The following is a 17,850-nucleotide window of genomic DNA, read 5'->3' as shown; positions in this document are numbered from 1 at the left end:
TTAAAGAAAAGTGGACTCAATTTGCTACTGTGTTGTTTATGATTTTTGCATTTATATTCATGAGAGAAATTGGCCTGTCATTTTCTTATAATGCTCTTGTCAGGTTTTGATATCAAGATTATACTGCCCTCTTAAAAAAAGTTGTGAAGTGGGGGCTGGCCCGGTGGCGCAAGCGGTTAAGTGCGCACTCCGCTGCAGTGGTCCGCAGTTCGCTGGTTCGGATCCTGGGCACGCACCGACGCACCGCTTGTCAAGCCATGCAGTGGCCACGTCCCATATAAAGTAGAGGCAGATAGGCATGGATGTTAGCCCAGGGCCAGTCTTCCTCAGCAAAAAAAAAGAGGAGGATTGGCAGATGTTAGCTCAGGGCCGATTTTCCTCACAAAAAAAAAAAGTTGTGACGTGCTACTTTCTCCTCTATTTTCTTAAAAAATTTAAGATTGGTATTATTTCTTCCTTGAACGTTTGGAATAATTCACCCATGAAACAACAAGCAGCCTGAATTTTTCTTTACAGGAGGGTTTTAAATTACAGATTCAATATCTTTAACAGATTATGATTATTCATATTTTCTATTTCTTCTTGTGTTCATTTTAATAAATTTTTTTAAAAAAGAACATTTCATCTAAGTAGACAATTTTTTTCGGTATAAGGTAATTCATAACATCTGTTTATATTTTTAACAGATTTGTTGAGATAAAATTAACACACCATGCAATTAACCCACTTAAACTGTATAATTCAATGAATTTTAATACTTGCAGTTGTGCATCTATCACCACAATCCGTTTTAGAACATTTTTATCACCCCTAAAAGAAACCCCATATCCATTAGCAGTCACTCCCCACTTTTCTCTAAGTCACCCCACCCCTAGCAATAGGCAACCACTAATCTACTCTCTCTATGTATAGCTTTACCAATCTGGAAATTTTATATAACTGGAATCATATAATATGTGGTCTTTTGTGACTGGCTTCTTTTATTTCACATAATGTTTTCAAGGTTCGTCCCTGTTTTAGCATCTATCAGTATATCATTCCTTTTTGTGGCTGAATAATATTTCAGTGTATGGTTATACCACATTTTGTTTATTGGTTCATCAGTTGATGGAAATTTGGCTTGTTTCCACTTTTTCGCTCTTATGAATAATTCTGCTATGAACATTCATGTAAAAGTATTTGCCAGTCTGTTTTTCAAAACAGCTGTGCCATTTTATAGTCCCACCAGCAATGTATGAGGGTTCCAATTTCCCCACATCCTTGTCAACACTTGTTATCTTTTTTAGTTTAGCCATCCTAGTGGATGTGAAGTGGTATCTCACTGTGGTTTTGATTTGCATTTTCCTAATGGCTAATGATGTTGAGTATCTTTTCACATGCTTATTGGTTATTTGTATATCTTCCTTGGAGAAATATCTATTCAGAGTCTTTGCCCATTTTTTAATTGAGTTTTTTGCTTTTTTTATTGATGAGACATAAGAGTTCTTTATATATTTTAGATACATGTCCTGTATCATACATATAATTTGCAAATATTGTCTCCCAGTCTCTGGGTCTTTTCACTTCCTTGATGTTGTCCTTTGACGCCTTTTATCTTTTTAATGTCTATAGGGTGTGTAGTGCTGTCTCCTTTTACATTTCTGATATTGATAATTTCTGTACTTGCTATTTTATCTTGATCAGTCTTATTAGTAATTTAATAATTTTATTAATCTTTTCAAATGACCTATATTTAGTTTTATTGTGTTTACTCTAGTTCACTTATGTCTGCCTTCTCTTTCTTTGATTTCTGCTCATTTATTATTATTCATCTATTATTTATTTAAATTCATTTATTATACAAATTAATTCAATTATACCAATTCTGTTGAATTATTATTCATTTATTCTTTATAATTTATTCATTATTACTTACATATTTATTATTTATTACTAGTCATTTATTATACCATTCCTTTTACTATCTTGGATTTAATTTGCTCTTCTTTTGCCAGCCCTTGAGATGGAAGTTTAAATCAATAATTTTTACCTCTCTTCTAATGTATGCATTTAAAACTATAAATTTCCTTCTAAGCATTGTTTTAGCTGCATCACCATTTTGGATGTTGTGTTTTTATTATTTCTCATTTAAATATTCTCTAATTTCCATTGTGATTTCTTCTTTGACCTGTGAGTTACTTAGAAGTGGTATTATTTTTCTGTTATTAGTTTCTAGTGTGATTTCACCGCAGCCTAGAATGTACTCTGCATGATTTCAATTTTTAAAAATATTTTAAGTATGCTTTACGGTCCAACATATGGTCTATTTTGGTAAATGTTCCATATACACTTGAAAAGAATATATATTCTGTTGTTGTTGGAAGTAGTATTCTATACAGGTCAATTAGATCAAGTTGGTTCATAACGTTGTTCAAATCTTTTATATCTTTACTGATTCTTTTGTCTGATTTTCATGAGATATTGAGACAGGTATATTAAAATCTTTGACAATGATTATGGATTTGTCTATTTCTCCATTTAATTCTGACATTTTATTTTTATATATTTGAAGCTATATTATTGGCTACATACAAACAGGATTGTAAGTTTGTTTTTCATTGAATTGAACCTTTTATCATTATGACATGTCCCTCTTCATCTCTAGTAATACTTCTTAAATTCAAATTTACATATTAGTAATACAGTCACACAAGCTTTTTTGTTTTGGGGGTTAGTGTTTACATGGTATATTTTTTAAATCCTTTTAAATTATCTGTGTCTTTTTGTCTTTTGAGTCCAGTCTGAAAATCTTTGTCTTTTAATTGGAGCATTTAGTTCATTTACATTTAATGTGACTACTGTTATAGTTGGGTTTAAGTGCACAATCTTACTAGGTATGTTATTCATTTTATTTATTTTTCTATTTGTCGCATCTATTCTTTGTTCCTTTATTCCTCCTTTCCTTCATTACTTTGGATTAATCAAGTATTTTTATTACTCTGTTTTACCTCTTCTATTAGGTATTTAATTATACCTGTTTGTTTTCTTTTGGTAGTAATCTAGAGAAGTGGTTCTCAACTTTAGTGTGTTTAGTGTGCATCAAAATCCATAGACGACTTGTTCAAACATAGGTTTCTGAGCCCAACCTCCAAAGTTTCTGATTTAGTAGGTCTGGAGGATGCCTGAAAATTTTCACTTCTAAAAAATTTCCAGATGATGCTTATGCTGCTAGTCAAAGGACCATGCTTTGATAACCACTCCTCTAGATTACAATATGCATCCTTGACTTATTACAACCTACCTTAAGCTAGTACTTTTTAACCAGTGTCCAAAGAATAAAAACCTTATAATTATTTAGGTCCATTTACCTCCTTCCTACAAGTCATGCAACTGATTTTGACTTTACTTCTACATATAAACTTCACAATACATTTTATTTTTGCCGCTTTGAAAATCAATTAGAAACTTTTACCCACATATTTATCTTTTCTGCTGCTCTTCTTTCCTGAATATCCATGCTTCCATTTGGGTTCATTTTTCTTTAGCCTGAAGAACTTCCCTTAATATTTTTTATAGTGTGAGTCTGCTGCTGCTGAATTCTCTCAACTTTTATGTGTCTGAATAAATCTTTATTTTACTGTGATTTCTAAAGGATATTTTAGTTGGATATAAAATTGATAGTTTTTTTTCCTTTAGCACTTTAAATGTCTTTTAATTGTTTTTTGGCTTCCATAACTTCAGTCAGAAAGTCAGTCATCTGTCTCACTGTTGCTTTTTTAGGAAGTGATGTGTCTTGTTTCCTCTTGCTGCTTTTAAGACTTTATCTTTGTCTTTCAGCAGTACAACTATGATATACTTGTGGTTTCCTTTCTATATCTCCTTACTGTGTATTGGGGTTCACTGAGCTTCTTTAATGTTTGGGCTGATGTCTGTCAATTAGGGAATTTCTTGACTGTCATCTTTTCAAACATTGCTTCTGCCCCATTGTCTTTAATTCTTACCTTTCTGTCACTCTAATTAAACATATGTTTGATTGCTTAACTGTATTCCACATGTATGTTATACTCCATTTCATTCTTTTTGTCTCTGTGCTTCAGTTTTGGATATGTTCTATTTATCTGTTCTCAAGTCCACTGACTCTACTATTTGCTCAGTCTAAGCTATTGTTAAATCTGTCCAATGAATTCTCAATTCTAGCTATTGTATTTTTAAGTTTTATAATGCATGTTTTATTATTTTTTTAGATTCCGATTCTGTCAAAATTATCCATCGTTTTGCCCATCTTTTCCTCTGCTTCCTTGTGCTTATATATGATAATTATTTCAAAGTCCTTGTCTGCTAATTCCAACATCTGGATCATCTGTGGGTCTGCTTTTACTACCTGTATTTTGTCTTATTATTCACATTTTCCTGCCTCTTCTCAAGTCTTATAATTTATTATATGCTATATTTGGTGTATAAAAGAACCAATGGGACTGACAATGATATTATTTTCCCTCTTAAAGTGTCTCCCTTTCCTCTGTTAGATGCATAATTTGAAAGACTGATCACCTTAATCCCAACAGGAATTGAACTAGATTAGAGCTGAATTTTGATTTTAGTTAGACTCATCTACCTTTCCTTTGTCCTTTTTCCTCAGGCGTGGCCCAACTGGACTTTTGATTTATAGCTTGGCAGATCTCCCTCCTTTCAGCCCTTAAACACTATGGGAGATTCAGTTCTGTCCTTTAGAGGTTTTAGTTTAGCTCATTAACCTCCTGCTTCATGCAGCTTCAAAATCTGGCAAATGTCTTGAGAGGGAAATTGGCCACATGTTTTGTGCTGGTTTCCTGTCTCTGGTGGGATTTTGTATTCTCAACTCTGTGGACAGATTTTACTCTGCCTTTCCAATCCAGCTTTCTTTCTTGGGTATGGCCTTCTGAGGCTTTTGATTGACAGCTGGGCTTTTCTCTTTCTTCCTATCCCTGAAATTCTGTTCTTCAAAGCTTTTGAGCTTAGTCTCCCACACCCTCAAGTTCAATACCTGGCAAAAACTTCAGGGAGAGACCTGTCATATGTTTGATGCAGTCTGTCTCTCTAGCAGTAATTTATCTCCTAAGCACTATAAGACTGCAGGTTTTATTATGCCTTTCTGGACTAGTTCTCCAGTCTTTTTTATACTCCAGCATTCAGCAAATATCTGGTGGTATATTTCAGACATCTTTAGATTCAAATCTGTCATGCCTGCATCCATAACCTTCAAAAACTCCCCTTGCTTCTCTTTGTCCCAGGAGAATCCCTATACCAAAAATGGAGTCACTGTGACCAGACTTGGTAAATTCTGTAAGGAATAAAACAGCCAGGGATTGTCAACTCACCCAGGAGGGCTCTTCCCTTTCCGGAATTCTCATTCTTCTGGTCTTTGTTGTCTTCATAACTTTTCAATGACTTTAAACATATGAATTTGTAATTTATCTGTTTAGTGTTTAGCAGTGACCTTTCTACTAAATCCTACCTGAAGTAGAAGTCTCAATACTTACTTCTGAAGTACTACATTCGATGTACTCTCCTATTTTCTACTCTACTCCATTAAAAACAAACTCCTGGTCACAAACTACTATTAATCAATGTCAGGATCCACTAATGAATCACAATCCATATTTTGAGGAAAACTGGTCTAATAGATCTCTGGGAAAAACCAAAGTGTCTAGCTCTTTGGAAAAGGAGGCTCATCTAAGGGATATGGATTATATGAATCTCAATCCTTTTAGTATTATATAAATTCTTGAAGTGTAGAATTCTGCCTGTATTTTTCCTTGAGGTCTGAAAAAGTCAGCTTGTGCATCAAACTTAACTTCTCACTAAAATGCCTTGGTAAATTTGATTTTATTCTACCCCTTCTCTCCAGTCTTTTTTGTCAGCCAAAATAAAATTTTCATGATTTGTCTTAGTCATTTGTATTATAATCCCATAATTTCCAAGTTTCTACTATTTTGTCCACAAAGATATGACAATTTCTTTCAAGAAAAAAGAAAAAATATCCCTGTTTTCCAAAGTACCTCCCTCAAACATTGGCTTTTCCTCCTGGATTATGTCTTTTGCCTTAAGTAATAATAAACTACCTCAATATTTGTTCATGGAAGGATTTTTAACTACCAAGGACCAAAAGAAGCATGTGTGAAAGCAAAACTGACATATTGCTCTGCTGCCATCATCAGTAAGTGTACACATCATAATCAGAAAAGAAAACAACTTGCACCATGAGAGAAATAAAATAAGCAAACAAAAACAGGGTTACTATGCCTAGTTTACTTTCCCAAAATAAAAGAATTCTTAAGTTTTGTTTATAAGTTACCGACTCCCTGATAAAAGCAACTTTATCACCAACTTACGCAATGTTGATAGCTGCAGATCCGTAATAACCTTTGTGGTTATGACAACCATGTGAGAAAAGTGCTGTCTTTTCTACCATGAGCAGACTAACTACTTGGTAATATTGGTAATTTTGTGGGGTTTTTTTTTTTTTTTTTTATTTGATGAACCAGTCCTTTTAAAACTTGGAGTTTCTTGCAGACTTTTCTTGGAACTAAACCTTTCTTTACTAAATGCTTTGTCTGAGTATTCCTTTGACAATTCTATAGATCCTACCAAGATTTTATGTATTTATCTGCCAGAGGTGTTTTCATCTGCCAGAGCCAAGTAACCGCATTGTCCATTAAGAGCAACTCGAGGGCTCTTTGAGGTATGTTTTTTCCAATCCTAGGGTAAATCTCCTGTGGCAATAGGGTTCTAATCTAGTTGATTCTATTTCTTTTCTGACTCTTTATGTTTGTGTGGTTTTTGTTTCCTGATTAAGTCTGGTTTTCATGCTGGTTCTGATTTGTACACAATCACTTATTTCTCCTTTGGTAGCAGCAATGTTGACAATACAGTTGTTAATGGTCTGACTGTTGGTCTCTGTGTGGTAACAAACAACAAGATATCTGATTGTATTTTACGTGTGTCTTGAGAATTCTATTATCTCTTGTTATCTGAGATACATCTTTCCTTTGCCTCTGGGTGTTGAGACATTGGTTTGGTCAAACTGACAACTGATTTCTCTACTAGGTTGGGAAGTTGCTCATATCACCTCCCACAGTACTGATTTATTTTATTGTTGCCTGGCCTTTGATGAAACATCTATGTTGTTTTTTATGTTGCATGCCACTCTGAGTTCAAATCAATTAAAAAAGAAATATTGTTGTGCCCACTGTAATAGAGAGCAGTCATTGGAGATCTGGAGCTGCTACCATCAGCCAATGAGTTTTTCATGCTTTGATTACATTTGATCCATCTGTGGCTAATGATATAAAACTAAGGTTGTTGGTTCATTTTTTGTATTTCCTTTTCTCCTCTTCAAAAAAGAAGGCAGAGGCCGGCCTGGTGGTGTAGTGGTTAAGTTCACGCACTCCACTTCAGTGGCCTGGGGTTCATGTGTTTGGATCCTGGGCGTGGACCTACACACTGCTCATCAAGCCATGCTGTGGCAGTGTCCCACATACAAAATAGAGGAAGATTGGCATAGATGTTAGCTCAGTGACAATCTTCCTCGAGCAAAAAGAGGATTGGCAACAGATCTTAGCTCAGGGCCAATCTTCCTCACCAAAAAAAAAAGAAGGCATAGCTTTTTACAATAGTCTGTTTATAATTATAAACTTTCTCTGAAGCTAACTTTCACCCTCCCTCAGGACATTATTGGAGATTAATGAGTCAGAAAAGTTGTCATTTGAACACACCATATAGGGATATCTAATTCTGACAGATTTGCCACCAAAGAACATAAAATATACACCATGAATAAAATTTGAAATAGTTTTTACATGGTTTTAGAGCAAAGGGTATAGACTTTAAAGAAGGTTTTGCTTGGTTTGTATAACCATTCTACAAATGAGCCTGAATTTGTGATGGAATGAGAATGATTACTTTTGGTTTGCCTGGAACTTCATGACCCCTGCAAGAAATCTAAAAAGTTCTAGGTGCATAACTTTTACACTTTCCTCTTTCAAAAGAAAATAGGAAAGCATAAATACACAAATGAGCCAGGTAAAGACATGAGAAAGGGCTTGGTGTCCAAAAATAAGGTTTAATAAACTTAAACTTGTGCCCCCAGCTCAGCTCACAATCTGATTGGACAAGTGCTACAAAAACAGCATATACACAAAGAGGGAGAAGTCTAGCTATAAACTCTCCAGAGTTCCTTTCATAGCTTTCCCAGAAGATTAATATGATTCATCTGGTAAGTGAGGTATATTATTTTCTGAGCACCTTTGCCTATTTCTGAAGCAGTGTTCCTCAACTGGGAGTAATTGTGATCCTTTTCTGCTCTGGGGACATTTGGTAATATCTGGAGACATTATTGCTTGTCACAATTGTGTGCGTGTGGGGTGCTGTTGGCATCTAGTGGGTAGAGGCCAGGAATCCTAACTATCCTATGATGCACAGGAGAGCCCTCCAAGATAAAAAGTTATCTGCTCAAAATGTCAATAGTGCTGAGGTTGACAAACTCTGCTCTGATGAAAAATTAATTAGATTGTAAAGTCTCTTAAATTTAATTGAGCTCCTTTTTTGATTGGCTTATAGAAAGTATTAAACACTTTTATAAATTTAAAATAAGAGAACTCAAGAATTTTTAGAAAAAAGAAAATACTGAACTTTCATTGCTTTAAGTCTGCTGGTTCTTGAAGAAAAATTTCTCTTAATGAAGCCTATATGCAGAAGAAAACAAAACTTTTAGCTATAAGTTAAATTAATAGCCTTGTTTCCAAGTTGACAAGATAAGTAATAAAATGCAAAGTGATAGATGAGAGAAAAATATAAAGAAAACTTTAGTACTTTTTAACAAAATTTGAAGAGCTCTTAAATATTTAGTATGAAAAATACAAACATTCAAGTAATCATATTCCTAATCAAGGTGAATCCTTGGACAAATTAGACTGGTTTAACAATGCTGCTTTAAAATAGCCAAATGTCTCCTTCCCTATTTTATTACAGTGTGAATTAAAATGTAGCATACCTTCTAACTTATCCAAGACTTGAGTCTGTTTTTTCACAGAAAGCCTAATTAGGTAAATTTTACAGAAATTTTTCTAATTCCTAAACTAATATTAAAATTGAGTTGGTCATTTAATTAATAACATTTGGATATAAATTATAATATCTAAGCAAGTCATTTGTAGAGAATGAAATAAATACTGGGTCAATATAGTTTTAACATAACCTTGGCTTTTGGGTTTTTTTGTTTTTTGTTTTGCTGAGGAAGTTTCACCTTGAGCTAACACCTGTTGCCAATCTTCCTCTTTTTGCATGTGAGCCACCACCACAGCATGGCTACTGACAGACGAGTAGTCTAGGTCCACACCTGGGAACCAAACCTGGGCCATTGAAATGGAGAGCACTGAACTTAACCAGTAGGCCACCAGGGTTGGCCCAGCTTTTGTTTTTATACATTGTAAGTGACCATCAATTAACAGGTTGAAAGGATATATATGAAAAACTGAGGAATGTTGGTATACATATTCTTTTAAAGAAATGTAAAAGAATATTTGTGTGTCTGTCAAGAGGCTTATATGCAAAATAATGACTTTTTATTTGTCTATCATGGGAAAAGGAGATTGGTTTTGTCTTAAAGTAAAATTGTTTGGATGTGCCAGAATGCGAAAGAAAATATTAAAAGACAAATTTGAGGGTATACAATAGATTGTAAAAGGTATGAGGGGAAATGGACTTTGTCTTGGGTTATAAAACCTGTAGATAATGAATTTGAAAGAAGCATAAATATGTATTAACTTATTTTATAAAGTTCTATATGTAAATGAGTTTATTCATAAGATGGAAAAAAAGACTTGTGAATTCTATTCTATAAAATACGCATGGCATTCAACAAGAGTAAAACTAGAATTTGGATTTTCTTTCTGTTAAATTGACAAATTGATCTTTGAGTATATGTCTACTCTGAACAAAAAGCAGTTAAAACGTATTTAGTGCCCAAATAGTAGAAGTTTCTTATATTACCAAAATACTCCTGGGAGCATAACATTTTGTGCTCTTGTCATAGGCTTGAACTATTTATTTAAACAAAAGTTCCTCATCTTTGAAAAAGTTCCTAATAAATATCATTACTTGATGCTTAGTTTATTTTAAATATTCCCTGTAACCTTATTTTGTTTTGTTTTGGTGAGGAAGATTGGCCGTGAGCTGACATCTGTACCCATCGTTCTCTATTTTGTATGTGGGACGCCACCACAGCATGGCTTGTTAAGCAGTACATTGGTCCATGCCCAGGATTTGAACCTGCGAACCCCGGGCCACCGAAGTGGAGCATGTGAACTTAACCACTACTCCACCAGGCTGGCCCCCCGTGACCTGTTTTCTTTCACTTACCCAAATCTTTTCTCCTCTGATAACTTTTTTTGATATTGTATTCCCTAAATTCAGAATAATAAAATTTTACTATGTCTTTTACACCAAAATTGTCTCTGGGGTTTCCCAAACAGCTGCTAGACAGCCACAAAGGTTTGCTCATTTATCCTATAAAAGGAGGAATGCTAAAAATAATTAGATATGTTTGGTATACTCCAGTTTTTTGATTAGCTCAAAACTACTGTAAAAGTCATCCTGCTTATTATCAAGTCCTTAATATGAAAAGAACTTGCAAATCAGCAAGAGGAGTTTAACCTAAGTTAATTACATTTAAGTAAAATGTACTATTATAAATAAAAAATAAAGATATTTTTAGCAATTGTGTAACTTTCAGGTTGGACAGAAACATACTCATGTCTATATACAAAGATTGGCACAATAACTATTTTAAAAAATTGATTTTTTTAAAGGAATATTTCGTTTCCAGGTGATAATCCCAAAATATTTTATGGAATAAATTAAAAGAACCTGGAGATTTATAGTTTTCCTCTCAGGGTAATTATTGTCTAAATCAGTATAAAATGATTCTTATTTCAGAAAAAAGGATTCCACTCTCTACTATTCTAGTATTGTTGGCTGTTACAATTAACCTGAACCACTGAGACTTGTCATCCAGACAGTTTCTGCTGTTTCCTTACATTTGCCTAAAGTCCCTACCATAAGCTATGGACCAGAAACAGTCTTCTAGAAGAAACATAAAAAGAATGAAAACCTGAATAAAGACTTTTACCATACTCATAACTGCTGGCTCTACAGGAAGTAGACTCACAGAAACAGATTTTTAGTATAGCTGATATCAGCATGACAAAGAGAGACCTGTCAGATTAGCAAAAGATAGAGTCAGGATTTCTAGGATTCTTTAAATCTAGATGCAGATGACTCCATGAAATTGATTGTTTCACCTCAAATCAGAAAAACAAGAATTAATTACTTAGGACTAAATGAGTTAATTATGGCTAATGTTCTATTTCTAATGGACATCTAAGGAAAATTCCTTTCTTTTCTCTAGAACTCTCTATTGGCTATACTTGTATAAACTGGAATGAAAAATTCTTTTAATGGTATCCTGTTCCAGCCGACCCTTTAGAATTCAGAAAAAAATTCTTTGAAAATTCTTAATACAGCTTATAAGCAATACGTGCCAAGGAAACATAAAAAAATGATTCTGGAGAAAATAACAAAAAAGACAAAAGTACCCCCAAAATGGTAAAAATGGTTAAATATTACACAAAATGTCTTTACTTTTCATAGCCATGTAGCCATTTTGCATACGCTCAATAAAAATTTGTTCTCCTTTGTAACAGGCAGTAATTAAAAAATCGCTTTTGTAACCACAGTCATGCCCCAAATCTCATTAAACTAGGTATGGCAAGCCCATTATTAAACAATAAAGGTCCAAGCAACTTGGTCGAGGTGAATTGGCTGGTTCTTGGTTTCCAATCTCAGTATATGAGCTGATAAGAGCAATATCTTACATATTGACACAAGATTTTCACATATTGGAGTATACGGGGTAACTATTCTGATTCAAAACTAATTCGGCTTGAATTTTTAAAAAAGCATGATTTTGGCCTATCAAACATATGTTGTACATCTGCTTTGACCATTAAAGTAAAGAATGCACTCTCAAGATAAGAATGCATACTTCCCTTCCTACGCCTCATTGGTAACAACCTATTGGTAACGCCCGTATTAGTACTCCTAAAATAAGTTCCCTTTCCCACCACCATCAGGGTCATGTTGACCTGCTAACTTGCAACTAAATACTTTTTGAAAGTTTGATGAAAATGTATCCTGGGTGTGTTTAACGTATGTTCTTTGTTCTAAAAAGATCTAAGACTGTAAGGAAAACCACGGTTCTCCAGAATGCTTTCTTCCTTTCTAGAAAAGACTTTCCAGGGTTATAAACAATTTGGCTGAAGTAAAACTCACCTCTCTCTCTTATCTATAGAATGGTTATTGGCTATTTTGCATTGACAATATAAAAGCATCAACCTCATGGACTTGACAAAGCCTCCAAAGTTAACTTTTAGTATCTCATGGCTAGTTTTATTAAGCAGATTATAAGAAGGTCTTTGTGCACTAAGCGTAACATTTTATCACACTTATACACTAAAACTGACCAAATAAAACGAAACATCAAAGTAATGATACTACATCAGAAAATCACTAAGCAAATTTATGTGGTCAAAGCCATGGGTTAGGAGGAAATTTGGAAGCAAAACTGAGGCCTTAACCAGATGGGTAAGCAATGGACTTCACTTTCCAGAGTCAGAATACAAAATAAAACAATACTGTGCAGTAAACGATTAACACAGCATGTCTAGGTTGGGTAAACCTTGCACGTTCCAAAGAAAGGTTTCGCATTTGCTCAGCTTCTCTAAGTCCTTGGAATATCCTGCCTGATAAGAATATTTTTATTTACCTGGGGGCTTTAGGCCATGTCAGATAGTCTATGCTAACAATGTGATTTATGGTGGGGGCCTTGGGCCATGTGCTATCAGCTTGACCTCTAGAGGGGCTGGAGACTGAAGGTCAGCCACATGGGTAGTCAGCCATGCCTATGTGACCAGCCCACAATAAAAAATCTGGACACCAAGGCTTGGAGGAGTTACCCTGGTTGGCAATACTCCAAGCATATCATCATACATTGTTGCTAGGAGAATTAAGTGCTGCCTGCAAGACTTCACAGTAAGAGGACAACTGGAAGCTCACGCCTGGTGTTTCCTGGACTTGGCCCTATGTTCCTTTATCAGTTGCGGATTTAAATCTGTATCCTTTCACTGAGATAAACTATAACTGTGAGTATAACAGTTTTTATGAGTTCTACGTGTCCTTTTAGTGAATCATTAAAGCCAAAGGAACTCTTGAAAACACACTTTGCATCCCTGAGATAAAGTAACATCAGCAAAAACAGTTGCCCTGTCTGATTCTTGTTCCCCAAGTAAAGGAAACCTTCAGTCTTTCTTGTAAGTTACTCTCTAATAAAAACAACTATATCTCTGATTTTGGCAATGCTGATGTCTGAAGATATGTGATGCCTTTTTTGGATATGATAATTATGTGAGAATATTGCTCTTTTCCACCTTGAAGAAAGTAACTGTAAACTTGGTGACCTTGGTAATTTTGTAGGTTGTTTTCTTCCTTTAAATACTTGTCATATTTTAATTTGATAAGGCTGGCCTTCTAAAGCTTGGACTCCCTTGCAAATCTTCTTTGCATATAAATTTTCTTTTCTAAATGCTGTAGTCTCTGAGTGGTTTATGTTTTATTTCAGCAGGTGGTCGTTTGAACCAACAGTCTTTTAGTAGACTGGTTAAGAGAATCAAACTCTACTTGTTGTAGCACATCCACAGGAATGTTCAGAAGTGGCTCTGAGAATTAGAAATCAGAGGCAAATATCTTGCCCAAATACCAAAGACACAGCTCTCCCTTTACTTTACTGTATACTGTATACCATAAAACAACAAAGAAAAGGATCCTCTCTGAAAATTTAGCTTAGGTGCTCAGTATTTAAATCATTGCACAAGACAGAATCAAAGTAGGTAACACTGACATCAGTTCTCCCAAGTTTATCAAACAGAGAAGTTATACACATAAAATCATAGAATAAGGTTTTAAAAGACCAGTTACTTTTGAGTTAAAGTAAAAGCAAAAAATCTTAACCTAGAAATAACTTCTTTTAACTCAGGTACTGAATTTCCCAGCTTTAAAATTTGTAGCTTGGTTTATTTTTGGGGAAAATGAAGGTAATAATGCTTTTTATGTTGTGCTCAAGCATTCAATACTTAAGATATTAATAGCGCTATTCTCTCACACATATTACATATTTTGGATTTAGCTACCCCTGAAAAAATATTTTTAAGGTATTAAAGACACTTTTTCTTTTGCTAGAAATTATAAACTATAAAACCATAAATGTTCCATGGAATTCTCAGGAGTGTTTTTAAATTTACTTTTAAATAGGTTTCCTGTGTACCAGTATGATTTATGTTTTAAATAACACACTTGTAAAGTTAAAAGGACCTACAGTGATGAAAAGTGAAATACTTTCCAATTCAGCGAGAAGATTCTGGACAACTGCCCTGTAAACATCGATCTTATATTTCAGTCAAGAAATGATTCACATTCTGTACTAGTTCAGTAATAGATTTTTCTAAGAAATACCCTACAAGTCAAGGTACATTTAACTTTAAGGAAAACTAAATACCGTCCAAGGTTTTTCAGAACTTATCCTAAAATTTACTTAATTAGATTAAGCAAAATAAGGTCAAAAGTATATTACTTTAGCTTTGACTAGAAAGTCTGGCTCACTTTACAATCCTCTTTTCATAAGGACTAAAATCTTTCTTTATTTAAACAAATTTAATAATTTGTAGTGGTGAATAACGTTTTACAAGCAGGTAGAATCCCATTATAATGAACATCATTCTAATCTTCACTTCCCCATGGTACTTCTTCCTATGTTCTGACCATAGCCAGAGCTGATATGGCCATGAAGAAATATATCGAACAGGATATCAAAAGTCAAAGAAATACAGCCTCTCAGTTAGTAGTTACTTTATTTAATGAAGCTATTTTTCAGGTAAGATCCGTATATACTCCATTCACTCATTTAAAAATGGTCCATCAGGTCTATTGCTCAGTAAAATGACATGTTTTTAAAGAGTGCCACACTGGTGGTATATCAGGTTTTTAATTTTTTTAGTGCTGTTGACTGTTGTTGCTCAGACAAATAGAGTTGGTCAAGGGATAAATCTTTGCTCATTTCAGATTCAAGATATGCACATAGTTTTTATCTCACAAATCTCATATCTTTATGAATTTTAAAACTGTCTCAAGGAGCTGCAGAACAAATTTCTTTCCTAACCATAAGACCTATACTTGGTTAGATCCTACACAGAGGCAGTGACAAGATAGCAACAATGGCTGAGGAATAATGAGGTCATTTTGTTAAGGGATTCCTGTTGAATATATTTATATTTAAATAAATATATTTATTTGTGTCACATTAGAAAAGCAACATTTCTCTAATGCAGGTTGGCTAGTGTTTAGAAAGAGTATTCTATAGACCAGGAAATGTAATGGTACTGATTAAAACGGGACTTCTATCTGTAAAACATATAAAACAGATTTGTAACGCATTTCTGGGATAAATAGTAGAATGCCACAAGCCATCATAGGGGATTTGGGAGTATCCCTATTTTAAACTGGCTATCTCACTTTCCTCCACAACATCTTTCAAACTCTTTCCCTTTGAACATTTATTAAGAGCTGACTTTTTCTTCTCCACATAACAGTTAGGATTACATTTTAAATTATAATCCAGTACTCACAAAGTTTCACAAAACACTGGCTACCTTCTCTATGTGACGCACTCTCATATTTTCACTGCTATTCTATATCATTTAAAAAATGTTGGTAGTTACCCACTAAATTGATTTCACAATCCATTAATAGGATATGACTTGCAGTTTGAAAAACAGTGACTTGGTCAACAATGAGGAAGATGAAGTACAAGGAAACTAAGTGGCTTAAATTCATAAGGAAAGTGAGTGGCAATCATTTACATAATTCTGTGCAAGTCACTAATTGGCCTCTAGAATATAACCTTTCTGTATATTATTTTTCTGGTTTAGTCCAAGTCATTATTGCTTGATTTTTGCGCCCCTCATTCTCCACTCTCTTCTCATTTACCTCAGTGTTTCATACCCATTTCTTCTATTCATGTCTTTGAATTTGGTTATGCGGACAGTGTTTGTTTGAAATTACTAGGTGAACTGGTATCTTCAAATAACAAGCCTATGGAAGATTAAGAGTCCTAGATCAATACTGCCAGCAGGTAAAAAAACAGATGAAAGCTATATATATCAAGATAGAGAATGAAGAAATACAAACAGGGCAACTTTATCAATAGATGAGAACAAAGATTTAGTAGACAAATATTTGGTGAGCATTTACTCTGTGCTGGTCATTATACCTCTATGTCACCTACTGTTTTCTTCATGGTATTATATACTTAGGTACACATCTTATCTCCTCTATCAGACTATAAGCAATTTGAAGACAGAATTCATGCATAATTTGTCTTTGAATCTCCAGCAGCATTTAGCATAATATCTTGAGATTCAACAAATACTTGATTATTAGAGATCAATAAATACTTGCTGAATGAACAAGCCAAATACACCAATATACAAATAATGAACTACCTTGGCTTTCAAACCTCTTCCTCTCAGCATCATAATACAGAAGAAAGCATCATTCTGAGTGACTGTTGTCTGTGCGCCCAAACAAATAAACAATAAAATACTGAATGTTCTTAAACAGTGGTTGTGTAAAATATGGTCACACATCTTTGAAATGTGAAACAGCAAAACAGCTGAACCAGTGCCTGAAACAGCAGTACCTGACCCAATATGCTCACACAGATGAGACCAGCAAATAAGGTTAACAGATTTTCATGAAATGTAATTATCAAATATTTATTGAGAGGCTACTTACAGGCCAGGTATTGTGCTAGGCACTGGGGTACAGTGGTGAGCAAGAAAGGATCTTGCTCTCAGGGAGCTTTTAGTCTATAGGGAAGACAAACAATAACAAGAAAGTGTCCCAAGTGCAAAGATAGGAGAAATACCTAGAAGAGGCAGCTAAGCTAGATTTGGGAGAAGGCAAGGGTGTGAAGGGGAGGCTTAAAGAGGACTTCTTAGAGGAAGCAGTAAATTGAGACCTGAGGAAAGAGAAAAAGCTAGAGAAGCAAAATCTAGGCAGGAAAATCTAAGCAGAAAGTATGGTGGATAACTTTACCTTTATTTTAAAAGATTATTCTAGAAAGCTGATTATATCATTTACAGAAATTTTTATCTTCCTTTGACAGATAATTCATAATGCCCAACATTCTTCCTCTAACTGCCAACCCCTGGATCCAGTCTCCCAATATTACAGACTGTTAACTGGTCGTTAACAGGCCTTATATTGTCACAAAACTGCGTCAGGGCATAAAGTAATAAGAGATCAATTTGCTTTTCTACTATTTTCTGCTGGAACTGTTAAACACATAGGAATTCAATGGACCATGCTTACATAATAAAAAATAAATTTTTTCAGTGTGTGTGGGGGGTGCTAATTTATAATTCTAATGATTGCCTACGGCATCTAGTAGGATCTTTCACCAAATAAGAATTCAGTGACTCTACGCCAATAAGTAGAACACTCAAAAAACCTACCAGGAAAAAAAATCCCCCTGATTCTTTAAGTAACAATTAATCTATAGCTATAATAAAAACAAACTGTGGCCTAGACAAAATTTTAAAACTTTAACTTTACAATTTGGTTATGTCTAATTCTCCCTACATAACAAAATACAAAAAAAAGAATTAAAGGTGGAAAGTTACATGAAAATAAGTATACAGGTTATAAAGAAAAAGGCTGAGG

Source organism: Ceratotherium simum, chromosome 19, assembly GCF_057802395.1.
Source record: "Ceratotherium simum simum isolate JZ-2026a chromosome 19, ASM5780239v1, whole genome shotgun sequence".
Classification (NCBI taxonomy): Eukaryota; Metazoa; Chordata; class Mammalia; order Perissodactyla; family Rhinocerotidae; genus Ceratotherium; species Ceratotherium simum.
The sequence above is the reverse complement of the archived record's forward strand: the minus strand, read 5'-3'. Positions refer to the sequence as shown.